Below are 14904 nucleotides of genomic sequence, written 5' to 3'. Positions count from 1 at the left end.
AGAGAGTTAAAGGACCAAACTAATAGGAAAGAACATATCTGAGTCAATTTGCTCTTTTACATGGAGAATGCTTTCTGTCGCCTCTGTCAGCTGAGAAGAGGTGTCCAGTAAATACCCTTCAAAGACCTCCCACTAGCAGGTACTCAGTGTAATTGGCAGGATGTAATACATGTGCACTGTGCCTGAAGAGACTTGACTCAGATCTGGATCACAAGGTTAGTCAGTCTAGTCATCTTGGTCCAGTCCCCAATGGATATGAGTCCACTCAGCGCAGTGTGGCATGATTGACAGACCCTCATTCAACAGCAGGATTTAACGGGAGGCTGGGAAGTGTTGTCATTGAAGATGGAGGCAAATCAGCAGAGCGGTGGGTGGGCTCAGGACTAGTATAGCTGTCGGTCAGAATGAGGTGGATCATCTCTGTGAAGTTTTCACAGAGCCTGTCACAGTGCTGATGGGGCTGAAGTCTAACTCCACAAGGAGGAAAACAATTTAAAAATCCCCAGTAGGAAGCAGATTTGCTGACTCAGCTGGTATCCTCTACTGTGGCTTCTTTCAAAGCCTGCAAGATTCTGCTTCCATCTCTGTGGTGGACGTGAATTGTGTTCCCTCTGTGGAACAAGTGCAGCCCCTTCACTGTAGTTTTGTCACCTAGCCCTGGAGCTTGATGCTGTACCTGATTCTATAAGGGAAGCCTGCTCTTCTCAACCATAAATTTGACACTCCCTCTTTGAGCCATCCTGTTGTCTGCTGGTGAATTTGAACAGTGAAATAGTGGGGAGGTGGCTACACTCAATGGACAGTGAAGCAGTGGAGAAAGAGATCATGCAGCACAAATAAATGGGAGAGGTTGCATGCCCCTTCAGAAAAGAGTTAAACATGGCTATTCATGGGACTAGCTCTGCTGTGGCCATGTGTCTCCTTGCGGAAAACTTGTAACTGAATCTCAGACCAACCCAGCCTCTTCCTTCACGACCTGGCAGAGTCTGAGGGTGGTGTGGGATAGACATCTGTACCCTCTGGGGTGGCTGGTACTGGTGAGCTCCAAAGGCGGTGTCCGGTCTTCCCCACCAGAAGGGTGCTGGTTGTGATGTGGCCCCTGAAAGCAGGGGTTTAAAGCAGTAGAAGTAATGGAGGACCTGTGTAGCTTGCACAGGAACACTTCTCCCCCATTCTAAGAAATGCTGTTAGATTAGAATTCAAGCCATGGGTGGTTTATGGACAGGCTATATTGTGTGCGGGGAAACCACTTACCAAATGTAAGATGTACCGACTATGTGCTCTCAAAGGGAAAGTGACCAGGCATTCACCACCATCCCAAGAATTTTGCCATTTAGAGTGTTAAAGACAACTGGAGACACCTCAATCCTGCTTATGCTGCCCCTGCTGTCTCTTGGCACTTCATGTTCCTGATTTACGCATCTCTTTCTAGAGTCCATGCTCAATTTCTTCCCTTCCCTCTGTATCTGCCTGCCCTTGTATTCTACCTGCCTTCTTCCACTCTCTCTGCTCCCTCTCCCTCCCTCTTCTGTCCTGTCCTGTCCTGTCCTCTGCTCTGTTCTTTCTTTGCTTTCCTTTCATTTTTAAATCTGAATTGGAGCTGGCATCAAGATGCCTATTCTTTGTAGCACTCAACTGGCAGTTTGGAAAGAGGAGGCTGCAGTTTCCGCAGGGTGCAAGGCAGAGTTCAGTGCCTATCTTACTTAAAATATACATCTCAACATGGCTGATCAGAGGAGCAGAAAAATCTCTAGGCTTTGAGTATTGGAGGCTCAAAAGAACATAGAGCATGGGTCTGTATTCCTTGTGCCTCCCTTGCAGAACAAGGATTCAAAAAGCTAAAAGGTGAAGTTGCACAGGGGAGAGGAATAGGAATGACTCTCAAAACAATGGTAAGGGAGAGGGAGACCCCTGGGAAAGATGATGGGGGAGGGATGTGTGTGTAATCCTCACACTTTTCTCCTTCTCTCCTCTTCCATTTATACCAGGGATTTCAACTCTGAACAGTTCCCGAGGTGCTTTACATAATTATGCATCAACTTTACACCTTTACAAAATTCTGTTTCCCTTGGCAAGTAAAAGATTAGTAGCTTATCATTCTAATAAAGGAGGGTAAGTAGAGATCTCGATGAATTTCCTTGACGGCTTTGCAGTGCAGCTATATGTACAGGAAACCCTTCTCCCACCACTGAGATGCAGCCACCTGAAGGTTGAAGCAGAGTAGCTATTAAGCAATCCAGCAACTCTGCACAACAGCTTAGGACAGGAAGTGAAGGGTAGTATATTGAGTTGACACTGCAGGAGTAATTTTAGTTAGGCTGAATGTAACTATCCAAATTGCAGTTTGGCAGGACACCATGGTCCTGACTTCTGCAAAATGTGCCATAAGATCATTAATGATCTTGGGGGGTCAGGGACTCTGCTTTATGCCTGCTGTGAATGTTTGTACTTCCAACATCACATTGCCTTTCTAGCACTTGGTTTAATACCGATTCAGAGGGAAGAATGCCACTCTTCACTGTTGCACCCTGGTGGTCTCTCATACTCAAAGTGATCAAGCCTATTCCTGTTTAAGCTGTGATCACCTCAGTTCTCACAAAGTAAATTACAGGAATAGTTGCAGGATCTGTGCCAGCCAATCTCCAAGTGTCATTGGCATGTGAGGTGCCTGCCCAAACAAAGGAGGAGCACCAGATCACTGCCCAGTAGAGAAGGGCAGAATCCTTGCCCAGAGTGGCCCAGTTAAACCAAGCACCAAGGCAGAGAGAAAATGAACTCTCAAACACAATGTAAGGAATATTATATAGAGGGACTCCAGCAAATGCTAAGGCAGAGGGTGCTCGGGGGGTGAGGAGGTCATCCTTCATGAAAACCGCTGCTTAAAAAGTTCCCAAAATAAATGCAAAGATGTGGCTGCTACACATTTTCCACTCGTCTTCCCTCTCTAACACAGTGGAAGAGTCTATGAAACCACAGTTTCCTTTGTGATTTGTCAATGCAAAATGATCAGGAGAGCTGAAGTCTGGACTGCGTGGGGAGATGTTGCCTTCTGTTCTGATGCTGGCAGTTTTTGTCGAAGCATCAGGGCCTTGATTGATTAGGTATGTTCAGCTGCTGTTCTACTTAAAATTTGTTTAGTATTTTTAGGAAGTTGTGCAGATGAAGTGGGTCGGGGAGAAGGAGAGGTAAATTCTGTCAAGTGTAGATGAATTGGCATATGCCATGCTGCGAATTCACCCTTTAGTTTCTACAGTATGTTTTTCTCAGTTTTGTAACAAAAAGAATGTTGAGTGGCAGGGGGGAATTTGGTGCTCCTGAAAAGAAGGGTCTGATGGTCCTGGCAAGAGCCAAGCAATATGACAAGCTTCCCCAGCTCTGCTGATGTAGGTCATTCCTGACCTGCAGAACGCCTTGCTATTGGAGCTTTGAGCTCCCTATATAGTTCTCCCAATGTCCCTCTATCCTAATCAGTAGCACCCTCTGCTGTTCCAAACCTGGGTTCTCAACACAGCACTGCTGATTCACTGTGGTCCTGACCTGCTGTAGTCTCTGTTCCACACTTGATCTCTCCTGAACAGTCTGCTAACCATTCCTCGCTTGCTGTGTCTACATTTTTCTTAAAAATTGCACTCTGTTACCAGAGCAGCTTTAGTGCTCAGAATAAGGCTAGACAACAGGATGGTAGAATTGCCTGAGTCCTGTCCACCCCTGTGCTCCCAATGGTGCTGCCACTTGTGTGGAGCAGTGCCAGTGGTGGTGCAGAGATAGGGATTTTTTTATTCATTATTTTTAAATGATGCTAGTGTAGACGTGGTCGCTGTTGGATCATTTTGTGATATGGATAAACCTCCTAAAAGGGTAGAGTAGGGTAAGACATGCCCATGGTCACCTGTCCCCTGTGTACCTGGGCTTTGAGCCAAGGTCTCTAGAGGTTCTTTAAGAGGCTGTTGTGTTCACCCTGCTACTGCATTGCTTGCCAAGTGTGAAAACCTAGGTACTTCACAGAAGCTGTTACTAGTTTGACCTTCATGCATGAAGCAGTTTCTCTTTAAAATGTTTTTTCCCCTTTATCAGTTATTCATTGAAGAGTGTCTTTGCATCTGTAGAATTTTGAAGGGTAGCTATTATTTTACCATTTTAATTTTCCCAGCTGTTCAAATAATAGTTTTAACCTTTCAGTGCCCGGAAAGCAGTGCTTTTCACATCTTTGTTGCTCTGCATTGTAATCGTTCAGCTTTATTTCATAAGTTATGCACAAAAAGGATATTTTCTTTCTCCCCTTCTCTAGAGTGTTGTTCTGTGAGTTTCTCTTCAAGCCTCTGTGACAATGGTGTGGTCTGAAAATAGGGCTGAGTGCTAGGAACTTGAGTTCTAATACCATCTCTGACACTAACTCGCTGTGTGACCTTGACCAATCCCTTATAGCCTGATTTTTCACAGGTGCTGAGTACTTGCAAGTCCGATTGAAACCAGCGTGAGTCATGTGGGTGCTCATCACTTTTGAAAAATCAGGCCACTTGACTCTTTGGATAAGTTTCCCCGTCTGTAGAATGGGAATAATGTCACCAGAAAGTGATTTGAGAAGATAATTAGTTCATATGTGTAAAGTCATATGAAGTGCTCAAATGCAATATTCCCTCTCCAGTCCCCATCTATTACGGCCACCGCACTGACTGCTGAGGACAAGACAGAACTCCCCTGTCAAAGCTGTCCACTAATCCGCCATAGGATGTTGCCAACGGATCCGATGAATTGAGCTGTAGCTCACGAAAGCTTATGCTCTAATAAATTTGTTAGTCTCTAAGGTGCCACAAATACTCCTTTTCTTTTTATGGATACAGACTAACACGGCTGCTACTCTGAAACCTGTCATTCTGAGTTTCTGTTTTCCTTTTAGCTTTTGTAGTAAGCATTGCACCTGTTGTCAGGAGTTTGCCATGGGTGACAGAAGGTGGAATTTGAAAACAAGTGACAATATCAGGGTATTTTGGACCCATTGCTGTATTCTCATTACATTTTTTTCTTTCCTCTCGCATGTTTGAGAAGTTCCAGGAGTGATTTATATTTCATCAAATTGAGCGTGAAATATCTGAATGCAAAACCTATCAATCTGATCCCATCTATCTCTATCCCTTTAATTAGGGAAGCCCTGCTGAAAAATGTACCCATCAGCTACTGAGAGATGGTGTAGTCCTGGACCCTTGACATAAATCTTGAGTTATCCAGTTGCCAAAATGCTGTCAGAACTGACAGATTTTAGAAAAATACACCCACAGGCAGAGTATTATCCATTATTCTAGCACTGAGCAGTGGGCAGTAAGGAAAATCAGTGGAGAATGTGTCTTTATCAACTTTAATTGGCTTTTCCCATTGATAAAAATCAGTGTACCCGGGAAGGGACAGAGCCTATCCGGCAGTTTGATCTTTCTGTCCCAGAGCCAAAGGATTCAGTCTGTCTCCATTGACATGTGACATGGACTAGTCTCAGCACAGATCAGGGCAGTGAAGCAGATTCTACAGCCTACAAAGAGGCTGCCAGGCTACACTCGGTGAGTGACCATGTTTAAACAAGCGTGAAGAATTAATTTTCTCTGTCTGGACGAGAGAAGTTGGATTTCATCTGTGCTCTAGTTGCTGGAAACTTGCTTCAGAGAGAAGCAAACTTAGTTTAACTTTTCTTCAGGCGCTGGTTTATTAAAGCTCCTGGATTATAATTGGACACACCCCAAAATTAAGGATCTGGTGAAGGAAAATTCCAGTATAGGGTAAGATTTCACAGCTTTATAATAGCTACAAGAGAGAACTCTCCTAGGGTCGTTTTGGTTGGAAGTGCTGCTTCTGGGTCATCTAATTCTGCATCCGATAGAAAGGGGTTGTGATATCTGCTTTGGGTCTCTACAGTGAAGGTGATTCTGCAGTCTCTCTCAGCAGCTTGTTCCATTGCCTCAGCTGTTCTTACCACATTTCTCTTGAGTTTTCCTTGTGTGTTGCAGCTTAAGTCGATTGGTACTAGCTTTACAAAAGCTTTTATTAGACTAGATAATACAGTAAAGTTAACCACAAATCCATTACTTGTTTTCTTCATGTTGACTTGTGAATTTAATTGAGCCCTTTATTTATGATCATAAAAATGATAGACCAATTGATAATATCTGTAGCACTTGTCCACCCCTGAAAATCCTTGTGATTTCTCATTGTTTCTTCTGCTTTCTGTTCTGCTGGATGAGCCTCCTGTGTCCTATTGCGTAAATACTGTAAAATACAAGCAGGACTATTCGCAGATAGGTACCAGTTTACTAAATTGATCTACTTTTGCTGCTATTCTAGAAACCAAACCACATCCCACCATGACTTTGAGGGTCCCATGAGCCAAGCTGCAGGAGTCTGACCCTCTTAAATTTATATACAGTGCTGTATACATTACTTCAACACTAATTTTTAAACTGATGCAAATGTCTAATCCAAATTAATGAAAGAATGTTCAGCTCTTTGCATGTTCAAATCCTGTACCATAGGAAATCTCCATTCCCCGGAAATGGATTATTGAGATCTTTTAGTTTGTAATCTTTGAAGCAGGGACTATCATTTTCTATATGTTTGTATGGTGTTCAGCACAAGGGGGCCCTTGATCTGGTTAGCTTCTAGATGCTACTGCAATATAATCATAGAATAATAATGTGACCGGCATATTGTGCAAATTGCTGAATGTATTGGCTTGATGTTTCTGGCACTGTGATCAGCAGTGAAATTGTAACTGCTAGTGTCTTAAGTATAAGTGGGTTTCAGAGTGAACATATGTCTAAAAAGATAAATGAGAGGGTGAGTAGTGAAGGCCGTTCCTTTTCTTTCATATTCAACCTGTCTGTTTGCAGGCCCAACATGAGGTATATTGTCAGAGTTCTTCGAAGCAAAAGGAGGGCAGATACAAAATCCACGTGAATATCCTAAAACTTCAGAATGTGGTTTCTGGCCACATTTCAGTTTGGGTAATTGCATTCTGGTAATCTAAATTGCCTCTGCAGTTTCACCAGAATGCAGTGTTCTTTACTTCCTGCCTTAACCTGTTGTGGTGTTACTGTGTGCTGTCACGTGTCACCCTAAGGATGGCTACATTTCAACAATGGAAGATATTATTTTGGTGTGTATAACTGTAAAGGTGGTAGAGAAATACATAATTATTATGACATATAAATAATTCTAATGGGTGTGTAAAAACTGATGAAGGACCTCGGGATTTGAGTTACTATCATTATCCCAGGTAGTAAGACTCTCCCTTTGTCTGGTGATGCTGTCTGATATCTCCTCGCCTAGAGTAGTTGAAGGTGCCATCAGCTTCCTAGTATGCACATTCTAGGCATTTACGCTTGATCATATGTTGGCAGGCTTTTTGGTGTAAATATGCCAGGGCCCTTGTCAATCATTCTGTGAATGCCTGTCGGTATCTGCTTGGCCAGTTCCCTAGTTAGTTCTGTTTAAAAGAGGGCTGCGTTAATTTTTGCTTCTCTGAAGCCTTTTGCACTCTTTAATTGAGCTCTGTCAGCTGTTGTCTGCACGGCGCTTCAGGATTTTTGTCTTGCCGGGGGCTCTGTGAGTATGTATTGTATTGTATTGTATTGTAGGAATGAGCTCCTTACACTGCAGGTGCTGGAAGAGGAGCAAGCCACATTCAGTGAGAGACAATGTCTCCAGGGGTAATGAAAACAAGATGGCACGGCACTGTGGGAACGGGAGTCAGGATAGCTGCGTTGAGCATCACCTTTTAATAAAACTGCTATTTATAGATCAGCTGAGGCTTTGTAGAGTAGATTGTTAAATTAATATTTACATACTAGCTTCCTTGTTTTTCCCTGAAAATCTCATTTGCATTATTGCTTGGACTGAAATGCAGCTTCCAGTTCTCCAGGCACACACGTGTGCTCAATAAAAGGGCCCACGGTATGAATCTGAAAGCCATTACATCCTGCCTTACAGTACCTCACCTCCTGATGGTATCATTTTCCCTTTTCTTTGTGTGTCATTGCTCTCTGAAGGAACGGCTCACAAAACCGTCTTTGGTTCCCAAACACCCAGGACACTCCTCATGAACTGATCTCACTGGAGAGAGACATAAAGCATTCCTGCATAGTGATTCCTAGTTAATCTCTGCCTCTTGGACAGAGAATTAAATTGTTGATGGATTGTGGATAATTTAGTAACTGATAGACAAATGGGGTGTATGAATGTTGGTAACGTAAACCAGGTGCAAAATCCCCCCCTCCCTATTTGTATCTGTTTGAACATGTTCTATTGTAAATGCTTTTGTTCTTTATACCTTTTTAGCCCCAGTGAACCAGCAACGAGAATAATCACTTCTCACTGAACATAGCATGCTTCACACCTGGATTAGGAGTTTAAAACTCTGTGTGTGTTTCAAGAGGGAAGAGTTTTCTAGCTGTTAGATTCATGGCTCTGCCTCTCATTAGATATCGTGAGCAAGACATGAAACTTCTCTGTTTTCCCATATCTAGATGGGTAGATATTACTTACTTGGTAGGCCTACTGAGATTGACTGGATGTCTGGAAAGTGCTTTGAGTTTGTCATAAATATAAAGGGAAGGGTAAACACCTTTAAATCCCTCCTGGCCAGAGGAAAAATCCTTTCACCTGTGAAGAGTTAAGAAGCTAAGATAACCTTGCTGGCACCTGACCAATATGACCAATGAGGAGACAAGATACTTTCAAAGCTGGAAAGGGGGGAAACAAAGGGTTCTCTCTGGCTGTGTGATGCTTTTGCTGGGACCAGAGCAGGAATGCAGGTCAGAACTCCTGTAAAGAGTTACCTTCGAGACTAACAAATTTATTTGAGCATAAGCTTTCATGAGCTACAGCATCCGATGAAGTGAGCTGTAGCTCACGAAAGCTTATGCTCAAATAAATTTATTAGTCTCTAAGGTGCCACAAGTACTCCTTTTCTTTTTGGGAATACAGACGAACACGGCTGCTACTCTGAAACCTGTAAAGAGTTAGTAAGCAATCTAGTTAGATATGCATTAGATTCTGTTTTGTTTAAATGGCTGATAAAATAAGTTGTGCTGAATGGAATGTATATTCCTGTTTTTGTGCCTTTGTAATTTAAGGTTTTGCCTTGGGGGATTCCCAATGTTTTGAATCTGATTACCCTGTAAGGTATTTACCATCCTGATTTTACAGAGGTGATTCTTTTACTTTTTCTTTAATTAAAATTCTTCTTTTAAGAACCTGATTGCTTTTTTCATTGTTCTTAAGATCCAAGGGTTTGGGTCTGTGTTCACCTATGCAAATTGGTGAGGATTTTTATCAAGTCTTCCCCAGGAAAGAGGGTGTAGTGCTTGGGGGGATATTTTTGGGGAGAAACATTTCCAAGTGAGCACTTCCCCTGTTCTTTGTGTAACACTTCAATGGTGGCAGCGTTTAACCTAAGCTGGTAAGAATAAGCTTAGGGGGTCTTTCATGCAGGTCCCCACATCTGTACCCTAGAGTTGAGAGTGGGGAAGGAACCTTGACAGAGTTCCTTAGATGAAAAGCATTATTGAAGCGTAAGATATTTACATTATCTTTTCATAAAACTGATCAGGGTTCAGATTCACCTCTGTATGTCTTGTCATCTTACCTCAAAGCCATTTAGACATTTCGACTGCACAGACACTGAAAAATTTACACACAGCCCCCAAAAGGTACTAACAGCAAAGGCTGAGGGGTAGGCAGGGCTCAGATGGTTTTACCACCATGTCTTCTAACCTTAAAGCAGGGTTAGGTGACATAGTGATAGAAATACCTGAGACCTGACTGACTACAGTCTCTGCTATTAGTGGAGCTGCACTGGTGGTGTATGTTCTCGCTGTGTGTGTGGTTAGGAACTGTCGCTGTCCCTCAGTCACTCAACTGACAAAGATATATGACATGGAGAAGGAGGAGAGATCCACTCAATTGTGAAGCTCCCTTGGTGTGGTGCTTTGTGGCTGGCTTCAGATAATGTCTTTTTACCAGTGGCTAGGGCAGGACCATACAACTTCCTGCCATCATCTTTGCAAGAGTATAGGAGGCTCCCGTGCGAATTCAGTTGACTTCAGTTCAGGGGGCAATGCAGTTGAAATAGAAGGGGCTGGAATAAGTGGTGGATGCAGCCTCTTTCTGAAAGAATGGAAGGTCCCCACAGCAATAAAGCGCTGCCATGATCCATCACTGAGTTGTTTTTTTGACGGCTGTTCTCTTAGTCAGGCACTGGGTCTCTCACTTTGCTGATGGGTCGTTGATTAACCCAAGTTGCATGCTGCCAAAAGCCTGTGTGTGTGTGTGTGTCCATGCAGATTCCTGTGTAAAGCACAGTCATGGTAGTTCTTTTTCACTTTGCTTTTCCTGTCTCTTAAGCTGAATTGTGTGGGGAGGGTGAGCATGATGCAAGGTGCGTAATAAATTGATGGACAGAAGTATTGGAGAGGTTAATGAGAGGAGGAGGTCTTGAGATGCCCAGGAAGTGCAGCGGTTGAGGCATAAATGTGTAGTGTCACATCTGCTTTTTACCTTCAAGACAAAACTTTCATCATGAAGTTCAGATATTAGAAAGAGGAGGACGCTGCTTGATGGGTGATTTCACTCTCCTCTCCCACATTTGTGAGAGAGGAGTGTATAAATTATGTACTGATGAGGAAGGATTGTCTTGTGGGTAAGGCACAAGCTTGGGTATCAGGAGACATAGGGTCTATTCCTGGCTTTGACACCAATTCATTATGTGACCCTAGGCGAGTCAGTTGCCTCTCTGTGCCTCAGTTTCCCCTTATGTAAAAATAGATACATTGCTCTCTCCTGTCTGTTTCTCTCTTGGTATCTTTAACATACCTATCACTGTGGTGTCTAGGCACTGAAACTTCACAATGGGATTATGATTATAATTAATTAAAGTTCATAAAGGCTTATAAGATCCTTGGAAATTAGGCATGAGGGAAGGGCATTGTATTAGCATGAATACTGTTAACTGAACATACTGGACCTTTTGCAGGCTATCCTGTGCCACCAGGAAAAAACATAGCCCTTAGAAATATTTATAAGCACCTCTCCATGTGGTTGGGGCAGCTCCTGGAGCCCTGGTCTATACTCCACTTCTGAATAGATTTCCCTAGAGGATGGTATTTTAAGGGTTAACTTGGACCATAAGAGGAGGAGCAGGACAACCAGCTAAATGATACAGCTTGCTGCAACTTGGTTTGCAGCGAGAGCTTGAGGTGGGAGGAGAGGACGCTATAGCCAAAACCCAGGAAGGATGGATACTGGTTCCTTGTATATTCTGAGTCAAATGGGTGTACCCACGATCTTTGCTCCATCCTATCTATCACTTTAACTTTCACACTGACCTGAAGATTGTGTCTGAGCTTGGTGTTCTGAGCTCCACCAGTTTTTTCTGTAACACATTGATATTCAGGAGGGAAGGGAAAGTGGATTTCTACAAAATTTCAAGGTCACCTCCTTGAGAGCTGATAGCATTAACACATCACATCCATAGATGCACAGGTACTGAGGGTCAGTTGCTGTTACTCACGAACGCACTCAGATTCTGAGTGACACGCACAGAGTCTTGGAATACATGCTCGTCCTGCCACAGGGAGACAAGCACACCTCTGTTTTGCCAACTCTTGCAATATTTCACAGTTTTCCTATTGCCCCAGCTTCTGGAGTCATGTGAATACATGAGTCTCAGAGAAAATCTTGAGAATATGACATGAGTCCACCCCAAAGATTCAAAAACCAGAATGCAAATGAAAAGAATACCAAATGTATTTAAAAGAAAAAATCTTATGATTTGAGTGGGATGGAGGGCTGACTCATAATTTTTTTTAATGCTTGGGGTGAGCAATACAGCGCACACTGGATGGGGGTATGCATGTAGACCACATACACACAGAGCACTGATGTCAACTGCAAACATTCAAAAATCATGGGTCAGTTGCAAAAACTCATGAGAACACCAGATTTTAAAATCTCATTTGCATTCCTGTTTTGGACCCGTTAAGGGGCCACATTTTTTCTTTGCAGCCATTGAGGATCAAATCCTCTTTTATGTGGAAGTGAAAATTGAGATTCTCATGTAATAAAGCCCCGGGTGCTGGAGTAATGTTGAGAAGAATCCCTAAAACACCAAATATCATGAAACTTGGGATAAAATCAGAAGAACTGGCAACACTGCTCATCCACACTTGTAGTTATGCACATTCACACAGAGATGAACGTTCATACTCAGGCCCCTCAATAGACCTTCAGAGATGCACAGCTGGATTCACAGGTCCATGTGCACACCTCGCAATAATCCAACAGAGAGGCACAGCCAAACTCATGGGTGAGCATCCACGTTCATTCACACAGGTTTCTCGGTGCAACACAGAGGCACACGTACCTTCAATCCCCGATGGTACACACTCTCACCCCTCCATTGCCCATGCAGAGGCATATGTGCAGTCAGACTCCCACAACACAAAGGTTTCCAGTAAAGCTGAAACTCGACAGCATTGTTTTCCCAATCACTGGCAAACGCACAGTGTCATTGTGTTGTCCTGAAAGCCGTAGTGCTTTATTTTTTGCAGGCTGAATGGCAGCAGTGGGTAATAATAACCCAAGATTTAAAAAGCCAACATTATAGGGGCATTTACAACCCACCGAGAGAGTGAAATCTCAGCGAGGCTAAGCTCTGTCTCTAGTGATCCTTCATTTTTCCTGCTTGATAAGGAAATGATGGGCAGCTCTAGAGAAATGGCCACCGCAGCGCACATGAAAGGGGGGCAGATTGTCTGTTCAAACACTGCAGTAAGTGGAGTGGGACAAATGGAATAGCTCTCTGCAATTAAACGACCCGCTTGTCCTCTTTGTGCTGCATGGGCTGGCTTTGGGTTTTTGTTTTTTTTTTCATTATTATTTTATCTGCAGACAGATGGAAAGCAGAGATTGGCTGGTTTCAGTGCAGCCACCTTCAGTCTCCATAATTTTGTGCCTCATGCTGAGAACCCCTGGTCATGGCTGTCCTTGCCTGGCCAAGGAGATCACCAGTGAAAACCATTTGTGTACCCACCCACCCAAATATATGGAAGGAATGTAGCTCTTGCTGTATTAAAACACCAAATTGACACTTAATGTGGCTTGGTTCCTGCTTTTCGCACAGGATCTCCTGGTCCATGTACAGAAGCAGTCACAAGTACCACAGTGAACTTAAACACTATGGCACAGGAAGTGTTTTCTTAGGGCTTGGCTACACTTACATTTTATAGCGCTCTAACTTACTGGCTCAGGGGTGTGAAAAATCACCCCCCTGAGCGCAGCAAGTCAGAGCGTTTTAAAGCGCTAGTGTAAACAGGCTCCGAGTGCTGGAAGCTAATCCTCTCGTGGAGGTGGATTACCAGGAGCTTTGGGAGAGCTCTTCCCAGCGCTCGCGCGCGACCACACTTCGTACTTCAAAGTGCTGCTGCAGGAGTGCTCCCGCGACAGCGCTTTGAAGTTTCCGGTGTAGCCATGCCCTTAGTGTATTTCATAGTGGTACCAGTTGTACAGCAAAGGCCAGCACCTTACTTAATTCAGATCCCAAGTTACCTCTGTCCCCATTGACTCCTGAGTTACCACAATATCAAAACCTGTGTGGAAACTTCTTTGCAAACTTTATCCATTTTAAAGGAAAACTCCCAGATTTTTAAAGGAAAAATCCCAGAAGTCTGATCATTCATGACAAGAGAAAATCACTCACATTTGGAAATGTCTTAAATATAGTAAAATCAAATGGAAAACTGCCATCTTGATGGTGTGATGCACAGTAGGATTGAAGGAATCCAGATGAGACGAATGGGAAAGCTCAGGCTTTCAATACTATGAGTTAAATATTAAAAATGTCTCTGTTTTAAGTTAAAAATAATTAATTTTGCTTTATTCAGTAGTGGCTTGGTATATTTTAAAACCATATAGCTCTTTCTAAACTTTTTGAAAGTCCTAGCTTTTCCATGAATTCATGTGGCAGCTGCATTTCCTAGACTAAACAGGAAGTGTCTGTATGGCTGTTTCCACTCGGACACCAGTCATAATTATGGCAATAGTGAAATATTGATAGCTATTCTAAACACTGTTTTGAAAAAAATCATGAGAGAGGCAGTATGATGGTTTCAGTAAGAATTGGGGCCTAGGACTCCAGTGTGGTGTTCCTACCTCTGGGACGGAGTGTGATGTACTGGTTAGAGCAGGGAGCCAGAGTCCCAGGGGTTCTGTTCTAGGCTTTGCCTCTGACTCATTATATTTCCATGGACAAATTACTTAATCTGTCCCTGCCTCTATTTCCTCATCTGTAATGTAGGGTTATTACTAGATCTGGGTGAAATTTTTTGATGAATAATTTCACTGAGAAATGCATTTTTTCAGCTCACCAAAGCTATTCGTGAATTTGGGTCAAATTTGATGAATAGTGTAGTCTGAAAAAAAAATTGGGATTTTTTTTCTAAGTCAGAACAAACCATTTTGACACTCTTGAAATTAAATTATTAATTTTGACCATTCTGAAATGAAACATTTCAACCTTTTGCTTCAAAACTGTGTTTTGTTTAGAATTTAGCTAATTAAAAAAATTAAAGTTTAAAAAAAAACAACAAAAAAAAACCAGAAAACAAACCCAGCCCCTCACCCAAAATGAAACAAAAAACTGGGTCAAACAAAACATTTTGTTGGAAAATTAAATTTTTGTGGGTTTTTGTTGTTGTAAATAAAAAGTTCAGTTTGAGTTCAAACAGAACTGATTTTTAATTTTTTTTTGCAGCCCCTGAACTGAAAAGTCAGTTTGCTCTGTTTTCATTATAGCACATATCTCAGGCTTTTATGAGCCTCAATTAATATTTGTATGTTCTTTGAGATCCTCTTCTGAAAGGCTCT

At 42.7% G+C, this 14904-nt stretch overlaps 1 protein-coding gene across 4 annotated transcripts in view; it reads left to right on the top strand.

Annotated features, from left to right (window-relative positions):
• CHCHD6 (coiled-coil-helix-coiled-coil-helix domain containing 6) overlaps positions 1 to 14904 on the top strand; it is a 169599-nt gene that overhangs the window by 136673 nt on the left and 18022 nt on the right. The gene's annotated exons all lie outside the window — the stretch shown is intronic.

This window comes from Lepidochelys kempii, chromosome 7 (genome assembly GCF_965140285.1).
Source record: "Lepidochelys kempii isolate rLepKem1 chromosome 7, rLepKem1.hap1, whole genome shotgun sequence".
Taxonomy (NCBI): Eukaryota; Metazoa; Chordata; order Testudines; family Cheloniidae; genus Lepidochelys; species Lepidochelys kempii.
The sequence above is the reverse complement of the archived record's forward strand: the minus strand, read 5'-3'. Positions and strand labels throughout refer to the sequence as shown.